At 47.4% G+C, this 20,303-nt stretch overlaps 1 protein-coding gene and 1 long non-coding RNA gene across 4 annotated transcripts in view; one reads left to right on the forward strand and one right to left on the reverse strand.

The window, feature by feature from the left end:
* The window catches only part of LOC122944496 (kinesin-like protein KIF22), a 36,749-nt gene extending 21,909 nt beyond the window's left edge, over nt 1-14,840 (reverse strand). Inside the window, exon 1 of one of the 3 annotated variants that reach the window (XM_044302840.1) lies at nt 14,716-14,840. The gene's annotated coding sequence lies outside the window, so the exon portion shown is untranslated. Of the gene's footprint in view, nt 1-14,413; nt 14,544-14,715 lie in introns of those variants that run through there. The other 2 variants (XM_044302843.1, XM_044302839.1) reach the window with 2 other exon arrangements.
* Nucleotides 14,841-14,856: 16 nt separating this feature from the next.
* LOC122944509 lies at nt 14,857-17,677 on the forward strand. The gene is made up of 3 exons (XR_006391023.1): nt 14,857-14,980; nt 17,182-17,315; nt 17,406-17,677. It is a non-coding gene; the product is annotated as an uncharacterized LOC122944509 (long non-coding RNA).
* Nucleotides 17,678-20,303: the final 2,626 nt, after the last annotated feature.

Here is a 20,303-nt window from a genome sequence, read left to right on the forward strand (position 1 = left end):
TTGCCAAGATATTTCTCTCACCCAGCATGGGTATATGTAAAATGACACCCCAAAACACATTCCCCAACTTCTCCTGAGTACGGCGATACCAGATGTGTGACACTTTTTTGATGCCAAGGTGGGCAAAGGGGCACATATTCCAAAGAGCACCTTTTCGGATTTCACCGGTCATTTTTTTACACATTTTGATTGCAAAGTTCTTCTCACACATTTGGGCCCCTAAATTGCCAGGGCAGTATAACTACGCCACAAGTGACCCCATTTTGGAAAGAAGACACCCCAAGGTATTCCGTGAGGGGCATGGCGAGTTCCTAGAATTTTTTATTTTTTGTCGCAAGTTAGTGGAACATGAGACTTTGTAAGAAAAAAATAAAAATAAAAAATCATCATCATTTTCCGCTAACTTGTGACAAAAAATACTGGTTTAGTTTACCGGTAAATCCTTTTCCAGGAGTCCGACATGACAGCACCCATGGAGGATGTCCTATTGGTCTCTGTAGGGACAGGAAGCGAGAGAGATTAAAAGGCCCCCTCCCCTCCCACTCTCCAGTGTTCTTTCAAATTACTACACCGGATAGGATCCAACACCTTTATTAATACAATGTTATATTCACACTGCTTAGAAGGCTGGAACCAGCATAACAGGGAGGGTAGTACAGGGTGCTGTCATGTCGGACTCCTGGAAAAGGATTTACCGGTAAACTAAACCAGTATTTCCAGGACGTCCCTCCATGACAGCACCCATGGAGAACTAACAACTGAATCTCCTAGGGGGGGGGACTACTGCCTGAAGGACTTTTCGCCCAAAGGCCAAGTCCTGTCCGGCCAATACATCAAGCCTATAATGCTTGGCGAAAGTCAGGAAGTTAGACCAGGTCGCAGCCTTGCAAATCTGGTCAACTGTAGCGTCGGCCCTTTCAGCCCAGGAAGTTGCCATCGCTCTCGTGGAATGTGCCTTCAGATTTAAGGGGCAGGCCATTTCCTGCAGTCTGTATGTTTCTCTGATGGTGTCCTTAATCCACCGTGCCAGCGTCTGTTTTGATGCTTTCAAGCCTCTATTTTCCCACCGAACTGGATGAACAGATTACTTGATCTCCTCCAGGAACTGGTTCTGTCCAGATAGGCTAGGATTGTTCTTCTAACGTCCAGCCTCTGGAATCTTTCCTCCTGAATATTTTTGGGAAAGGAACAAAATGAAGGGAGTGTTAGCTCCTGTTCTCTATGGAAAGTAGAGACCACCTTGGGAAGAAAAGCTGGATCCGGCCTCAAGATTATGCGGTCATCCAGAATCCTTAGATAAGGTTGTTTAATTGATAAGGCCTGGATTTCCCCTATCCTGCGGGCTGTGGTTATAGCCAGAAGGAACACCGCTTTTAGAGACAGAAATTTTTCGGATGTCTGCCCAATCGGCTCAAAGGGAGGATCACATAACCCTTCTAAAACTATGTTTAGACTCCAGGGGGGGACCGACTGTCTCAAGGTGGGTCTCAATCTAGAAGCTGCTCTTAGAAAGCTTTTAATCCACCTATGGTCTGCAAGGGGACTATCGAGACAGCAGCTGAGAGCCGAAACCTGTACCTTGAGTGTGCTGGGTTTCAGACCTGCGTCGAACCCCTCCTGAAGGAACTCTAAAATACAACCCACTGTGGGGGATGCGGAATCTGTATGGTTCTGTGACAACCAGGATGAGAACTTCTTCCAGACCTTGTTGTATATTGCTCTTGTGACAGGTTTTCGGCAGCTCTGTAAAGTTGAAATTACCTTGTCCGAGAGTCCTTTATTCCTTAAGGTCTGCCTCTCAGGATCCATGCTGTAAGGTTCAGTTTGTCCAGGTTGGGGTGAAACAGAGGACCCTGTGATAGAAGATCCTGTCTTTTTGGAAGGGATATTGGATCCCTGATGGACATAGTCTTTAGAACCGAAAACCAGGCTCTCTTGGGCCAAGCTGGGGCTATCAAAATCAGCGTGAATGAACACCCTCTCAATTTCTTCAGGATCTGCGGTATGAGGAGAAGTGGGGGAAAAGCGTAGGCTAGACTCATGTCCCACAGTTGGGAAAGAGCATCCACCGCCAGTGGTCCTCCTCTTGGGTCTAGTGAGAAGAAACAGTCCAGCTGAGTATTTCTGCTGGACGCGAATAAATCCACCTGAGGTCTCCCACACTGCTGGCAAATCAACTGGAATACCTCCTGGTTCAATTTCCATTCCCCTGGCCTGACTAACTGTCGGCTGAGAAAGTCCGCTGTGCGATTGAGAGACCCTTTCAGGTGTGTGGCTGAAATGGATAAGATCTTTTCCTCTGACCAGCTGAAGATGAGATCCGCTAGCCGCTGGAGATGAGGATTCTTCGTCCCCCCTTGTCTCTTTATGTAGCAGACAGTTGTTATGTTGTCTGATAGAAGTCGGACATGATGACCTATGAGGAGATGTTCTGCCGCCCTCAGGGACTCCCAGACCGCTTTTAGCTCCCGGTAGTTTGAGGATCGTAGGGCGTCTGTATCTGACCAGCTGCCCTGAAAGAACTGATCCTCTATGTGAGCCCCCCAACCCTGGCTGCTTGCGTCCGTGGTTAACGTTCTGAGTGGTAACGTGTTCCAGGAAATCCCCCGGGACAGGTTTCTTGCTAACAGCCACCAGGAGAGGGAGCTTACTGCTCTGTCCGAAAGAGATATCCTGGCGTTCAGAGATCTGTGGTCCTTGTCCCAGGAAGAGAGGACTTCCGCTTGGAGAGTTCTTGAATGGAATTGGGCCCAAGGAACTGTTGTGATGCATGAGGTCATCAGACCCAGGACTTGCATGGCTTCCCGTAGAGTCCGTTTTTTCTTTAGTTTGAAGGCTCTTATTCTTTCCCTTATACTGACCTGCTTGTCCTGGGGAAGAAGAGAATATTGGGTCACGGAGTTTAGGAGGGTTCCTAGGAACCTCTTTTGTGTTGCTGGATGTAGGTCTGATTTCTCCAGGTTTATTTTCCATCCTAAACGTGTGAGCAAAGATAGAGTCCATTCTTTGTGAAGCTCTAACTCCTCCTGTGAGTCTGCCACAAGCAGAAAATCGTCTAGGTAGGGAATTATAGTTACCTGTCTCTGTCTTAGATAGGCAACTATCTCCGCCACTACCTTTGTAAAGATCCGTGGGGCTGATGAGATCCCAAACGGGAGACATTGGAACTGGAAATGCATAATCCTGCCATCCTTCTTGATTGCGAACCTCAAGTATTGTTGGTACTGAGGGTGAATGGGGACGTCGTAATAAGCGTCCTTTAGATCCAGGGTGCATAGGAACGCCCCTGGGCTTATCAATGGAATTGCGGATTTTATTGATTCCATCTTGAAGTGGTGATGTGTTATCCATTTGTTTAGGAATTTCAGGTTGATTATGGTTCTCTTGGAGCCATCCGGTTTGGTTATGAGGAAGAGCTTTGAATAGTGACCCTTGAATTCTTCTGAAGGAGGGACTTGTACTATTGCGCCCAAACTCAGAAGTTTTTGGATGTCCGCCAGAAGTTGATTCTGCAGGGAGGTCGACTGAAATATTGTGGCCTGAAAAAGATGAGGAGGGGGAAGGCGAAACTCTATCTTGAACCCTTTCTGGATGGATTCCAGGATGTATTGGTTCTTGGTTATCCGGGTCCATTCTTCCCAAAAGAACTGAAGTCTGCCCCCTACTGGTCTGGCGTCATTGTTTCTCAGGCTTGGAGTTGGGATTAAAAAGGAAACCCCGACCTCTTCCTCCTTTGGGGTAGCTCCACCTTCCTGTTTTCCCTTTACCTCTGGGAGTGCCCTGGAAGCTGCTGGTCGTTTTACGAAAGGGCAAGGGTTTCTTGCCTTTTTCCTCCGGAAACCCTTTCTTTCTGTCCGCTGTTTTCTCCAGGATCTCGTCCAGTACCGGACCAAAGAGGTGAGAACCTTTAAGAGGTAAGGCGCATAATTTATTCTTGGAGGCTATATCCCCAGACCAGGATTTTAGCCACAGGGCTCTCCTTGCCGTATTTGTTAGGGAGTCTGTTTTTGCTGCGAACCTTATGGACTCTGCCGAGGCGTCTGCTACAAAGGATGCGGCCATCTTAAAGAGAGGCAGGGATGCCAGAATTTCTTCTTTAGGGGTGTCCCGCTTGAGATGTTCCTCCAGCTGGTTCACCCATAAACACAGAGATCTAGCCACGGAGGTAGCAGCAATGTTGGTATTTATGCTGTTGGCCGACACTTCCCATGCTCTTTTGAGCAAACCGTCGATCTTTCGATCCATTGGTTCCTTTAGCTGGGCTGAGTCTTCAAAGGGGAGAGTGGTTCTCTTTACCACCTTTGCCACTTGAATGTCAACTTTAGGAACTATATCCCACAGTTTTGTGTCCTCTGAGTTGAACAATAGTCTGTTCTTAAACTCCCGTGGAATGTACAATTTTCTATCGGCATCTGCCCACTCGTCTATGACTAGGTCCTTTAAGGTCTCGTTTACCGGGAACAACTTTTTCTTCTTAGCTTTTAAGCCGCCGAACATCTCGTCCTGTATCGAGCGAGTCTGTTCTTCCTCCTCTATATCCATTGTCTGCCTTACAGCCGACAGGAGGGGATCTAGATCTTCTTGCGAGAAGAGATATCTTCTCTGGTCGTCGGCCATATAAGACGAGCCCTGATCCTCATCTCCCTTTGAGGTTTCCCCTTCTGACAGATATAAACCTTCTTCCTCAGAATCTGACTCCCTAAGAACACGGGGTCTCTTGGGGGGAGGGGAGACGGCACAGGGTCTCTGTGCTATACTAGAGCTGGCCGCTTGGATCTCCTCTTTCACAATCACCCTCAGATCAGCCAAAAGGGAGGATTGTTCGTCTCTGAGGATCTTTGCCAGGCAGTCGCTACACAGGGCTTTTACATGCGTGTCCCCCAGTCTCTTTGAGCACAGAGCACATCTTCTGGGTTTCTTTTTGGGTTCTACCAGCGTTTTAACCGTGGTGTCTTTCTCTCCCTGGTATGGAAGAGAGAGAGACCATTAGTCCAGTGTCAAGAAGAGAGAGAGGGACCGGAATACAAGCCTCACTACTTACATGACTCGGGTTAGGGATGTCTGCGCTAGAATCCATAGCTGACATCTGGACCTCCATACCACGCTTGGACAATCAAACTGACACACAATTTATGTCCTACCTGGTCCACCCGTTGCCGCGCGGCTCCGCCTCCTTAAATCCAGGTGGGGGGGGACTCAATCAAACGGAGAGTCGACCCCCCCTTGCGTGCATTCCGCCGGGCTCAGCGTTCCCTGGGCGCCGCCATCTTGCTTCCGCCCATGTGACCTCACTTCCGGTCACATGGGCCTGCACGTCAACGGGAGGAGCGCCGAGCGCAGGAGCCGCAGCCGATCCCAGAGCTCCCGAACCCGGAAGAAGCGGCTTCGGCTCCCTGATACCGCGGCCACCCACAGCTTGATGTGGAAAGGAAAGACAGGTATCAGGGGAAGCTAGGGGACCCCTACCCAGAGAGGTGCTAGCCCCCGGGCCCTCCAGAGCCTGAAGAGGAGAGGGAGACCCCCCCGACCAGGCTCGGCCCTGAAATAGATTCCCAGAGTCGGGAAAGATTCTCTCTGCTCCGATCCCTGTAGGGACAGGAAGAACACTGGAGAGTGGGAGGGGAGGGGGCCTTTTAATCTCTCTCGCTTCCTGTCCCTACAGAGACCAATAGGACATCCTCCATGGGTGCTGTCATGGAGGGACGTCCTGGAAATAAAAAGTTCTATGAACTCACTATGCCCATCAGCGAATACCTTAGGGTGTCTACTTTCCGAAATGGGGTCATTTGTGGGGTGTTTCTACTGTTTGGGCATTGTAGAACCTCAGGAAACATGACAGGTGCTCAGAAAATCAGAGCCGTTTCAAAAAGCGGAAATTCACATTTTTGTACCATAGTGTGTAAACGCTATAACTTTTACCCAAACCATTTTTTTTTTTGCCCAAACATTTTTTTTTTTATCAAAGACATGTAGAACTATAAATTTAGCGAAAAATTTATATATGGATGTCGTTTTTTTTGCAAAATTTCACAGCTGAAAGTGAAAAATGTCATTTTTTTGCAAAAAAATCGTTACATTTTGATTAATAACAAAAAAAGTAAAAATGTCAGCAGCAATAAAATACCACCAAATGAAAGCTCCATTAGTGAGAAGAAAAGGAGGTAATTCATTTGGGTGGTAAGTTGCATGACCGAGCGATAAACGGTGAAAGGAGTGTAGTGCCGAAGTGTAAAAAGTGCTCTGGTCATGAAGGGGGTTTCACCTAGCGGGGCTGAAGTGGTTAAAGGGATTCACTGCCCCAGTATGGCATGTACATTAAAGGGATTCACTGCCCCAGTATGGCATGTACATTAAAGGGATTCACTGCCCCAGTATGGCATGTACATTAAAGGGATTCACTGCCCCAGTATGGCATGTACATTAAAGGGATTCACTGCCCCAGTATGGCATGTACATTAAAGGGATTCACTTAAATATGGTTTTGATTTACAATTACTTTTTGTATCAGGACAAGTAGATTGAGACCCCGCTTTAGTCCTTCGACAAGTAGTTTTTTTTTTAAATTTCCACACCCCTGATGATCTTATCTCACGTGTATCACAAGAAGTTTATAGAAGTAGAGGTCCCTCGTCCTTCTCTGGCCCGAGAGTGGACGGACGATATGTAGAGGAAGAAGCTGAAGAAGTAAAGGTCCCTCGTCCTTCTCTGGCCTGAGAGTGGACGGATGATATGCAAAGGTCCCTCGTCCTGCTCCGCAGCCTGGGAGTGGACGGACGACATGTTTTATCTCTTTGCAAACAAATGGATGCAGCAGGTCTTTTCTGCAAAATAGACATTTAAAAGGGTTGTCCAGGAATTGATCATGATGACCTATCCCGTTGGCGGGGGTCAGAGCCCCAGCACCGAGCAGCTGTTATAGGGAGCTCTGGTGAGCATAGCGCCATATGTTGTACAGTGGCAGTGCTCAGTATTGCAGCTCAACATTACTTACTTCAATGGGGCTGAGCTGCAACTAGGCCATGTGAGCGATGTACGTTGTGGCGCTCACAGAGCACCAGCCTCTTCTAACAGCTGATTGGTGGGGGTTCGGCGTGTCAAACCCTCACCTATCTAATATTGATGACCTATCCAGAGAATAGGTCATCAATAAAACTTCCAGGATAACCCCTTTAAAATGAATGCATCTGCAAATAAAACGCTGACAGCACATGGACACCATCCGTATTTTGCAGATCTGCAGACTGCAAAACAGACACGGCCGTGTACGAGAGGCCACAGCGCGCACCTATACAGGCGTGAACCTCCACACTGAGGCCAGGCTCCACTCTCCGGCTGCAGGAAGCGTGAAAAACGCCACCCGAATATATCGAGCACCAGGGTCAGAACAACTTTTGCCTTAACCCACGTGCCTGTTTTTTTTCCAAGCCAATCAACAAGCAGGGCACCAAAAATGTCACCAGGGGCCTGCTTACAGAAAGGCATTTCCAAGGCCTCCCTTGGTGACGTCACCTGCCCGAGCCAAGACAATCGGGTAGCCAGTTCCAGACTGTAGGGACTCTGTGAAAGGTCCAGTCACCGCTGCTCATCCCCCTCCATTGCCGGTCCGGAGGTTATGGGATGTGGATCATAGCGGTGGGCACAAATCCAAACAAGACGCTCGTGCCTGAGGTAGGCGCCAACTGCTGCCATGTTGATACACCTCTGGAGGGGCCCCCTTTATGCTTCCTGTCCATGCCTGGTGGGAGGAGGATCATCTCATGGTCTGGTGCCTTCATGGAGGGTGAAGGGCAATATGGTGGATTCACGGGATGTTCCGGAGACTCCAGCAGTAAATCTGTACCGACCCCAGGGATGGACATCACCCACCGGAGGCAGAGCATGCTGGGAACTCTAGTTCTGCAACTCCTAGAGAGCCTCAGCCTGGAGACTACTGGGCAATTCCATTTGTGACGGAATCACTATTTAAGTATGTGCTTCCACATTTGTCTGTAAATAATTCTGCTACTAAAGTATATGCTATATGCATTTTGGCATTGTGTGACAAAGCATATATGAGGCTGTACATTTAAGCAAAAATACTTTTATTTTTTGCTTCCGTTACATTGTGTAAATTGTCCATAACATGTTGTGACGGAATCACTTTTCATGGACACAAAGCGATGAGTTTGTTTCAAAAAGAATAAATCTCTGTGAATGTAAAAGAAAAAGATAATGTTTATGTTATATATGTTATACATTACTTAGTATATAGCCTAGTAGCAGATATCATTTTTCTCACTTTGTTATAAAACATAGCTTAGGCCTCTTTCACACTTGCGTTGTCCGGATCCGGCGTGTACTCCACTTGCCGGAATTACACGCCGGATCCGGAAAAACGCAAGTGTACTGAAAGCATTTGAAGACGGATCCGTCTTCAAAATGCTTTCAGTGTTACTATGGCACCCAGGACGCTATTAAAGTCCTGGTTGCCATAGTAGTAGTGGGGAGCGGGGGAGCAGCATACTTACCATCCGTGCGGCTCCCGGGGCGCTCCAGAATGACGTCAGAGCGCCCCATGCGCATGGATGACGTGTCCATGCGATCACGTGATCCATGCGCTTGGGGCACCCTGACGTCACTCTGGAGCGCCCCGGGAGCCGCACGGATGGTAAGTATGCTGCTCCCCGCTCCCCACTACACTTAACCATGGCTGCCAGGACTTTAGCGTCCCGGCAGCCATGGTAACCATTGAGAAAAAGCTAAACGTCGCATCCGGCAATGCGCCGAAACGACGTTTAGCTTAAGGCCGGATCAATGCCTTTCAATGGGCATTCATTCCGGATCCGGCCTTGCGGCAAGTGTTCCGGATTTTTGGCCGGAGCAAAAAGCGCAGCATGCTGCGCTATTTGCTGCGGCCAAAAAACGTTCCGTTCCAGAACTGAAGACATCCTGATGCATCCTGAAGGACGGACTGTCCATTCAGAATGCATTAGGATAATCCTGATCCGTATTCTTCCGGCATAGAGCCCCGACGACGGAACTCTATGCCGGAAGAAAAGAACGCAGGTGTGAAAGAGCCCTTACCATCGATTTTCAGCACTGTGACGGAATCACCAGTTGTCCTTCTCAGTGTAATGAAAGATTTTATTCAACTTAAGTTTTCTTTAATGAATATTTAAAAGCTTATAATTTTCTTTTATACAAGCAGCTCTCATTCTGCACTAACGGAGTTCGCAAATACATATTTCATTCTGTCATAGGACAACTTTAAAGTTGGCTGCGGTATATGTATAACATCATGTTCATCAAACCAGCATTGATTTTCTTTTTCTGGGAACACAAAAATCTTGCCTGCTTCATCATTCTTTCTCAAGTTGAGAACTTCAAATTGGGAGTCTGCTGGTTGTCTAACGTATGAGCGTTTGAATTTTTTCCATAGTATGAGCAGAGCACGAAACTACCAACATTTAACAATGATGTAGTCCTTTAAACCAGGTGACATCCAACTGATATCACTGTTGTAGAACTCTTTCCCAACAGCATTGACCTGCTGATTACTTGCTCTGGGACTAAAAAATTGGGATGGAGAGGGAAACTGATCACTGAGGCATTGTACAATCATTGTACACAAAATGATTTTCCGTGGACTGCGCGGAAGACCTCTCTTGACCCGCTTAAAGGGGTTGTTCGGGTTCAAAACTGAACCCGGACATACCTCAATTTGCCCCCCGGCAGCCCCCCTGACATGAGCATCGGAGCAGTTCATGCTCCAATGCTCTCCTTTGCCCTGCGCTAAATTGCGCAGGGCAAAGGCATTTTTTTGGAGATCCAGTGACGTATCGGGGGTTTTCATGGGGCTGCCAGGCACTGATGGGCGGGCAAAGCTAAAGCCCACCCCTCAGAGGCAGTGACGTCACCGAACACATTGCCGGGGGCAGAAGTTTCCGCCCGGCAGTGTGTTATTGAAAACAAGAGCCCTTGCCCTGCGCGATTTAGCATGCTCCAATGCTAGCCTCAGGGGGGCTGTCTGGGTAAAAATAAGGGTATGTCCGGGTTCAGCTCTGAACCTGGACAACCCCTTTAAGTGCTTTCCCAAGACTTTGCCTACTATTGTATGGAAATTATGAAGGTTAAAGCAGATTCATGACTGCATGGAGCATCGGCAACTGCTGTAGATATAGAAGCTTTATCTTGTGAAATGTCTTCTGCTTGTCTTTGTATCTTTGAGCAATATTATGCCGTTTGTTGAATTTCTTAAGTTGTCTGCAGGCCGGCATCTTTTTGTCTTTCTCGACTTTGACGTCGTCTCTCAGCATCAGTTTTGCACATCTTTCTCACAAGTTGCTACAACCTCATAGACATAAAATAAATTGGATGCTGCATAGACCTATACTACCACTCTAGTTAGCATGAAATAGCCTTAGGGACATTCAGGCGATTCCGTCACAGTGCCAGAACTGTCCTAATAACGTGGGAAAATGTTTGACTTTTTACAGTAATAATCCTGGTAAAGGTAGTGCTTTGCACAAAACTTTTTACTGACCTGTATAAAATACTGACCCGTATAGCAAGAAAAATCTGGGTTATCGTGACGGAATCACATGCTCATGCACACCATCTTTAAACAGCTAGTGGTTGACTTGTAAACATGGTGGAAAGTCTCTATTAATATCAAATCTCTACTGCATGCTACAAGTGACTGCACTAACCAAACAAATGGCAAGACGTCCTGGCTTACTTGATGGTATCACAAACGTGACAAAGAACGCACCATCTGTGCAAGCAAATCGGCCATCTTACAATGTTGCTGCATCAAGGTGCCTTTTTTTTTAAGTTACAAAACAATATTTCCTTGAACTTTAGATTGTGTACATAAATATTACACACATATTGTGTTTTTAACCACTTAAGGACCACAGGTTTATACCCCCCTAGTGACCAGGCCCTTTTTTACAAATCGGCACTCCACTCCTTTCACCGTTTATCGCTCGGTCATGCAACTTACCACCCAAATGAATTTTACCTCCTTTTCTTCTCACTAATAGAGCTTTCATTTGGTGGTATTTCATTGCCGCTGACATTTTTACTTTTTTTGTTATTAATCGAAATTTAGCGATTTTTTTGCAAAAAAATGACAATTTTTACTTTCAGCTGTAAAATTTTGCAAAAAAAAACGACATCCATATATACATTTTTCGCCAAATGTATTGTTCTACATGTCTTTGATAAAAAAAAAAATGTTTGGGCAAAAAAAAAAAAAGGTTTGGGTAAAAGTTATAGCGTTTACAAACTATGGTACAAAAATGTGAATTTCCGCTTTTTGAAGCAGCTCTGACTTTCTGAGCACCTGTCATGTTTCCTGAGGTTCTACAATGCCCAGACAGTAGAAACACCCCACAAATGACCCCATTTCAGAAAGTAGGCACCCTAAGGTATTCGCTGATGGGCATAGTGAGTTCATAGAACTTTTTATTTTTTGTCACAAGTTAGCGGAAAATGATGATGATGATTTTATTTTTTTTATTTTTTCTTACAAAGTCTCATATTCCACTAACTTGCGACAAAAAATAAAAAATTCTAGGAACTCGCCATGCCCCTCACGGAATACCTTGGGGTGTCTTCTTTCCAAAATGGGGTCACTTGTGGCGTAGTTATACTGCCCTGGCAATTTAGGGGCCCAAATGTGTGAGAAGAACTTTGCAATCAAAATGTGTAAAAAATGGCCTGCAAAATCTGAAAGGTGCTCTTTGGAATATGTGCCCCTTTGCCCACCTTGGCATCAAAAAAGTGTGACACATCTGGTATCGCCGTACTCAGGAGAAGTTGGGGAATGTGATTTGGGGTGTCATTTTACATATACCCATGCTGGGTGAGAGAAATATCTTGGCAAAAGACAACTTTTCCCATTTTTTTTATACAAAGTTGGCATTTGACCAAGATATTTTTCTCACCCAGCATGGGTATATGTAAAATGACACCCCAAAACACATTCCCCAACTTCTCCTGAGTACGGCGATACCACATGTGTCACACTTTTTTGCTGCCAAGGTGGGCAAAGGGGCACATATTCCAAAGTGCACCTTTCAGATTTTGCAGGCCATTTTTTACACATTTTGATTGCAAAGTTCTTCTCACACATTTGGGCCCCTAAATTGCCAGGGCAGTATAACTACGCCACAAGTGACCCCATTTTGGAAAGAAGACACCCCAAGGTATTCCGTGAGGGGCATGGCGAGTTCCTAGAATTTTTTTTTTTTTTTGCATAAGTTAGCGGATATTGATTTTTTTTTGTTTTTTCTCACAAAGTCTCACTTTCCGCTAACTTAGGACAAAAATTTCAATCTTTCATGGACTCAATATGCCCCTCACGGAATACCTTGGGGTGTCTTCTTTCCGAAATGGGGTCACATGTGGGGTATTTATACTGCCCTGGCTTTTTAGGGGCCCTAAAGCGTGAGAAGAAGTCTGGAATATAAATGTCTAAAAATGTTTACGCATTTGGATTCCGTGAGGGGTACGGCGAGTGCATGTGAGATTTTATTTTTTGACACAAGTTAGTGGAATATGAGACTTTGTAAGAAAAAACAAACACAAAAGCAAACAAAAAATTTCCGCTAACTTGTGCCAAAAAAAAATGTCTGAATGGAGCCTTACCAGGGGGGGGGGGGGGGGGTGATCAATGACAGGGGGGTGATCACCCATATAGACTCCCTGATCACCCCCCTGTCACTGATCACCCCCCCTGTAAGGCTCCATTCAGACATCCGCATGATTTTTTACGGATCCATGGATACATGGATCGGATCCACAAAACGCATGCGGACGTCTGAATGGAGCCTTACAGGGGGGTTATCAATGACAGGGGGTGATCAGGGAGTGTATATGGGTGATCACCCGCCTGTCATTGATCACCCTCCATTCAGACGTCCGCATGTGTTTTGCGGATCCGATCCATGTATCCATGGATCCGTAAAAATCATGCGGATGTCTGAATGGAGCCTTACAGGGGGGTTATCAATGACAGGGGGGTGATCAGGGAGTGTATATGGGTGATCACCCGCCTGTCATTGATCACCCCCTGTAAGGCTCCATTCAGACGTCCGCATGTGTTTTGCGGATCCGATCCATGTATCCGTAAAAATCATGCGGACGTCTGAATGGAGCCTTACAGGGGAGTGATCAATGACAGGGGGGTGATCAATGACAGGGGGTGATCAGGGAGTGTATATGGGTGATCACTCGCCTGTCATTGATCACCCCCCTGTAAGGCTCCATTCAGACGTCCGTATGCTTTTTGCGGATCCGATCCATGTATCCGTGGATCCGTAAAAATCATACGGACGTCTGAACGGAGCCTGACAGGGGGGTGATCAATGACAGGGTGGTGATCAATGACAGGGTGGTGATCAGGGAGTTTATATGGGGTGATCATGGGTTTATAAGGGGGTTAATAAGTGACGGGGGGTGTGTGTAGTGTAGTGTAGTGTTTGGTGCGACTGTACTGACCTACCTGAGTCCTCTGGTGGTCGATCCTAACAAAAGGGACCACCAGAGGACCAGGTAGGAGGTATATTAGACGCTGTTATGAAAACAGCGTCTAATATACCTGTTAGGGGTTAAAAAATTCGGATCTCCAGCCTGCCAGCGAGCGATCGCCGCTGGCATGCTGGAGATCCACTCGCTTACCTTCCGTTCCTGTGAGCGCGCGCGCCTGTGTGCGCGCGTTCACAGGAAATCTCGCGAGATGACGCCTATTGGCGTTAGTGTGACCTGGGAGAGCCGCCGCGATGACGCCTTTCGGCGTTAGCGTGGCGGCAAGCGGTTAAATACAATTTCATTTTTGTGTGATGGGGTTGACATTTCCATGGAATTGCCCTACTCTGCAGCGTTGGGTGTCACTGGCTCCTCCAAGGAGGGCGTTATGGTGGCTTCTCCAGACCGTTGTGGGCGGAGCTGGGGACGATCAAAGGCACCAGCATAGCCGCCTCCAGTGACAGCAGCTTGCCGGCTACCCCCACAACTAATGGCCGCCCAGGTCACGCCGCCGTCAGAGCTGGTGACAGGCAGATTGGTCAGGGGGACGGCAGGCGATATTCTTGCCCGTATTGGACGCCACGACACATCAGACTGGCTGAGTCACGTCGTTAGTGTGTACAGGTCACGTGGTAGACGCCATGACCGGTACGGTGGCCTGCACAGATGTGGTCAGTGACCCAACACCCAGCTTTCCTAGAGTCCTGAAGGGCTCAGCCTGACAGACAAGTGTGAGGGCAGCCATGCTGGTTATAACCCAGCTCTCCCAGACACAGATAATGACACGTGACCTATCAGCCCCCCGGAGGAGGATATGTTATTATGGGGGGCTGCTCTGTGTCTACCCCGGAGCAGGACTCCTCATTATTGCCTCAGGTCCCCCGCCACAGTATACACCTACCTATCCGCAGGCCTGGCTCTCAGTCTCGGGCCGCTGCTCGCTCTCCTCCGGTCGCAGGCCTCCGTTACCTCAGGGAACAATCGGTTACTCGCTCTCTATTTCGTATTTGGCGGCCGCTTTCATCAACAGCCAATGGGAAGGTGCGAGAGCGGCACGTGACGCCCAAACCCAGCGACCGGCGAGAGGCTTGAAACGCAAACCAACCCTAATTGGCCCGTTCAAACTGAGACGTTCTAGTAGCGGTCACGTGACCGGTGCCAAGCGCAGCGTCCATGTTTACTGCGGGCACTGGTTATAAATACCTGTCAGGGTCCTGACACACGCAGAGCCTCTCCCGTGTTGATCTTTTCGATTAGAAGCCACGAAATGCGCGCATAATGTCACCCAGGAGAGCAGCTGCTTTCTCCACGGTAGATGCTATTTCCTAGGCAGCTAAAGGACCTCTGATGATGTCATGCCCATGTGACCAGACTCGAGTAGGCGGAGCCAGTCTGGAGTCTGCAAGAAGCACAGTTGATTTCCGGGCTTTTGAGTGGTTTGATCTGGTGAGGACAAGGGCAGAAGCAGGTGAGGTTTTTGCTTGGTGGGTGTATGGCTAAGTAATACTCTGCAGGGGGCCTATAGAGTTAGTCTGGAGTCTGCAAGAAGCACAGTTGACCGGGCGCGCTTGCTGGGGATGTACTGTTTGATGCCAAGGCGCCCGGTAAAATGTACTAGGGACTCGTCTATGCAGATGTTTTGATTGGGGGTATACGCATCTGCAAATCTGGATGACAAATGGTCTATGAGGGGCCGAATTCTGTGGAGCCGGTCATAAGCAGGGTGGCCTCTTGGATGACAGGTGCTATTGTCAGTGAAATGCATAAAGCACATGATGGCCTCAAAACGCGCCCTGGACATTGCAGCAGAGAACATGGGCATGAAATGTATTGGGTCTTTAGACCAATATGACCGCAATAAGTTTTTTTTAGTTAGACCCATGCTGAGGAGAAGGCCCAACAAAATTTTAAATTCGGAAACTGTGACTGGTTTCCACCGGAAAGGCTGGGCATGGAAGCTTTCCGGATTGGCGGTAATAAACTGTGTGGCGTAGCGGTTGGTTTCTGCCACAACTAGGTCATAGAGATCCGCGGTGAAGAACAGCTCAAAAAACTGAAGGGCCGATCCTAAATGAGCCGTCTCCACGCGAACTCGGGACTGGGCGGAGAAAGGGGGCAATACGGGTGCGGCGGAAGCAGGGGATTGCCAATTAGGATTTGCCAGCACCTCTGGGAGACTAAGGGCTCTACGGGCCTGTGAACGCGGTGGCTGCGACAGGGGAGTTATTGCACGTGCCACCGTACCAGCTGGAACTGCCCGTCTGGTGCTCGCCACTTCACCAGGGAATACGGCAGTGCTGGTAGAAGGTCCAGGCTGTGCTGCGCTGCTGGTGTATGCCGCACCATAAGCAAGATCAGCGCTAGCACCACTCTGCTGCAAATGAGGCTCATCACGCGGGGTAGGCAGAACCCTGACATGGGATCGGGTACGCCTGACCGTAGCAGGGACCTCTACCTCGTCGTCTTCACTAGCGGTTAGAGTGCCACTGCTGTCTACAGGTTCATATTCTGAACCACTGGATTCAGCGGATGAGGCGTCCCCATCGCTTTCATCCATAACGGTCAGAATCCTGTAGGCCTCTTCAGCGGAATACCCCCTTGTTTGACATTTTGGGTTCACTAAATTTAGGGGGTATTCCTCTGAGACTACCCGGGAAAAAGAGCAAACCTGCCTAGTAAAAAGGAGTGCTTGCGAAGTAAAGCTGCGATCGCTAATAAAGACCCAAAAAGCTCAAAAGTGATCTTTATAGCGGCGCAGCGATTTTACGGTGTTTTTGCAGTGATCTGAAAAAAAATATTCTGTCACTGCGGTGGGGCGGACTGAACGCAAGTGTGCGCACAAGATCAGGCCTGATCGGGCGAACACGGCGTTTTTTGTAGAGCCTAAGGTGACCCTAATGTACTTATATAGATCTGATTGCGATCAGTATTGATCACTTACAGATACTATATAGTACTAGTGCTGATTAGCGACAGCGATGACGCTAATTAGCGACTAATCAGTGACTGGAGTGGGCTGGGCGCTAAACTACCTGGCAGGGATGAGGAACCCTTACAGGGGGGTGATCAGTGACAGGGGGGTGGATAAGGGGGCGATCAGGGAGTCTAATATGGGTGATCAGGTGCTAAATATGGGGTTAATAAATGCCAGGGTAATATCTAATGTGTAGTGTGGTGATTTGGTGCTACTTAGAGAGCCGCCTGTGTCCTCTGGTGGTCGATCCAAGCAAAAGGGACACCAGAGGAGCAGGCAGCAGGTATATCAGATGCTATTTTCAAAATAGCGTCTGACATAACCATTTCATTGGTCGATTCAAAAATCCACAGCCTGCCAGCCAATGATCGCGGCCGGCAGGCTGCAGGTGAACTTGTGAACTGCGCGATCCTGTGTGCGCGCGGTCACAGGAAATCTCGGCTCACGCGAGATGACGCCAATCGGCGTTAGTGTAGCCTGAGAGCCGCAGCAATGACTCCTTTCGGCGTTAGGTGTGCGGCAAGCGGTTAAAAGCATGTATTTTGTGGAAGTGTGATTTTTATTTTTAATTTTTTTTTAAATATGGAAATGTTTAATAAACTGATGGCCACTTGAAGTATTTAAATGAACATTTTGATAGAAATGTGACCTGGATAAGAGCAAGACATTCATTTTTGAGGCTAATCTTTTTGCAGGTGCAGGGTCTGGTCATATCGGAGGCAGACAACAATAGGGGTGACGCGCGTTACCAGAAAGATACCTGGTGGTGATGTTTCCTGAGAACATCCAGCCTTAGGGAAAACGCTAAAGAATGGATATTGTATGAAAGGTACTTTCTTTTTTTTATATTTGTCTAGTAAATTTTTCCGGCTTTCTTTCTGGTTTATATATTCACTTTTTTCCCTTTATTTTTAAACAGGTTTCAGTTGGCTTCTTCCATTTGCTTTCTTGAAGATTGAATGGATCCAGTCACCTCGTTCACAACATCATATGCTTATATTCTGTCATTTTTTTTTTTACCCTTGTTATGCACTTGTCGTCATAATTTTTATTTCGTTATGCACATGGATTGAGCATCTCTTTAACCCCTTAACGACATGTGACATAAATTTGCGTCAACATGCCAGTAAGAAGATATGGAGCTGTTGCAGATTATGTGTAAGTAACCATAGGAAGAAAACGAAATGATGTTCGGCTCCAAAAAACAAGCAAACTTTTATTTCATTCGGTTTAAAAATCCAGACAAATACAAGGCAAATGGTCCACGCTGTATCAGGCTACTTTCACACTAGCGTTCGTCGGTCCGCTCGTGAATTCTGTTTGAAGGAGCTCACGAACGGACCCGAACGCAGCCGTCCAGCCCTGATGCAGTCTGAATGGAGCGGATCCGCTCAGACTGCATCAGTCTGGCGGCGTTCAGCCTCCGCTCCGCTCGCCTCCGCACGGACAGGCGGACAGCTGAACGCTGCTTGCAGCGTTCGGGTGTCCGCCTGGCCGTGCGGATCCGCCCAGACTTACAATGTAAGTCAATGGGGACGGATCCGTTTGAAGATGCCACAATATGGCTCAATCGTCAGGCGGATCCGTCCCCCATTGACTTTACATTGAAAGTCTGGACGGATCCGCACGAGGCTATTTTCACACTTAGCTGTTATATGCTAAAAATAATGCAGACGGATCCGTTCTGAACGGAGCCTCCGTCTGCATTATTATGATCGGATCCGTTCAGAACGGATCCGATCGAACGCTAGTGTGAAAGTAGCCTTATTATTATTTATTATTAAAGCGCCATTCATTCCCTGGCGCTGTACATGTGATAAGCGGTGCACATACATAATACAGACAATTGCACTAATCATAAACAAGATGAGTTACAGACTGGTACAGAAGGAGAGAGGGCCCTGCCCGCGAGGGCCCACAATCTACATGGTATGGGAGAAGGACACAGTAGGTGCGGGTGAAGCTGGTCATGGCGGTATAGAGGCAGCAGGGTCACGGGTTGTAGGCTTGTCTGAAGAGGTGGTTTTCAGGTTTCTTTAGAAGGATTCCACTGTAGGTGAGAGTCTGATATGTTGGGGAAGCGAGTTCCAGAGTGTGGGGGATGCACGGGAGAAGTCCTGGAGTCGATTGTGGGAAGAGGCAATAAGAGGAGAGGAGAGAAGGAGGTCTTGTGAGGATCGGAGAGTGCGTGTGGGGGTGTATCGGGAAAGTAGCTCAGAGATGTAGGGAGGGGACAGGTTATGGACGGCTTTGTATGTATTTGTTAGTACTTTGAAGTGAATTCGCTGGGCAATGGGGAGCCAGTGAAGGGATTGGCAGAGGAGTAAAGGGGTGAGAGGTGGATTAGTCGGGCAGCAGAGTTGACGATAGATTGGAGGGGTGCGAGAGTGCTAGATGGAAGGCCACAGAGGAGAGTGTTGCAGTAGTCTAGGCGGGAGATGATGAGGGCATGTACAAACATTTTTGCAGATTCAAAGTTAAGGAAAGTGCGGATGCGGGAGATGTTTTTGAGTTGGAGGCAGCAGGTGGTGGAAAGGGCTTGGATGTGCGGTCTGAAGGAGAGGGCAGAATCCAAGGTCACTCCAAGGCAGCGGACTTGGTTGACCAGGGAGAGTGTGCAGCCATTGAGAGTGTGCAGTCGTCCTTCTTCCTGTCGGCGGACAGAAAACTTGCGCAGGCACAGTACCGCCTGCGCGATCATCAAGCTCCTGAGGGCAACAGCCTCAAAAGTCTCACTGAGCATGCGCTGAGCCCAGTGATGTAACCTGAGCGCTGTTGCCCTGAGGAGGTTGATGATCGCGCAGGCGGTACTGCACGTGCGCAAGTTTTCTAGCCGACAGGAAGAAGGACGGGGCATTTCTAGAAGGTAGACTATGACGTGGAGAGGGGGTGGAACCGTTTGCCGGGCTGTGGGAGGTTATTTGAGGATCAGGAGGCGTTCTTAGGCACTGCAGGGGGGCGTCACTGGGCACCGGAGAGGGGAAAAAACGCCCCTCTGGGCACCTTGGAGCCTCATTAGCATATCATAAAAAGCGCTTTTATATCAAAAGGACAAAACGAAATAAAGTAAAAAGATGACTTCTGGAAATAATGTACTTTAGTGAACATAGCGATGGTGCCAGCTTAAAATGGTAAAAGCTTTCCTTCTGCGCCCTGCCGTGTGCCCGTACAGTGGTTTATGACCACATATGGGGTGTTTCTGTAAACTACAGAATCAGAGCCATAAATATTGAGTCTTGTTTGGCTGTTAACCCTTGCTTTGTAACTGGAAAAAAAAATATTAAAATGGAAGATATGCCAAAAAAGTGAAATTTTGAAATTGTATCTGTATTTTCCATTAATTCTTGTGGAACACCTAAAGGGTTAACAAAGTTTGTAAAATCAGTTTTGAATACCTTGAGGGGTGTAGTTTCTAGAATGGTGTCTTTTTGGGTGGTTTCTATTATATAAGCCTCACAAAGTGACTTCAGACCTGAACTGGTCCCTAAAAATTGGGTTTTTGAAAAGTTCAGAACAATTTCAAGATTTGCTTCCAAACTTCTAAGCCTTGTAACATCCCCAAAATATAAAATATAATTCCCAAAATGCTACACACATGAAGTGGACATATGGGGAATGTAAAGTAATAAATATGTTTGGCGGTATTACTATGTATTATTGAAGTAGAGAAATTGAAACTTGGAAATTTGCAATTTTATACAAATTTTGGGTAAATTTATTTTTTTATTTTACTTCATTTTACCAGTGTCATGAAATACAATATGTGCTGAAAAAACAATATTGTTGGCCTGGATAAGTTAAAGCGTTTTAAAGTTAT

The sequence above is a fragment of the Bufo gargarizans genome, chromosome 8 (assembly GCF_014858855.1).
Source record: "Bufo gargarizans isolate SCDJY-AF-19 chromosome 8, ASM1485885v1, whole genome shotgun sequence".
Taxonomy (NCBI): Eukaryota; Metazoa; Chordata; class Amphibia; order Anura; family Bufonidae; genus Bufo; species Bufo gargarizans.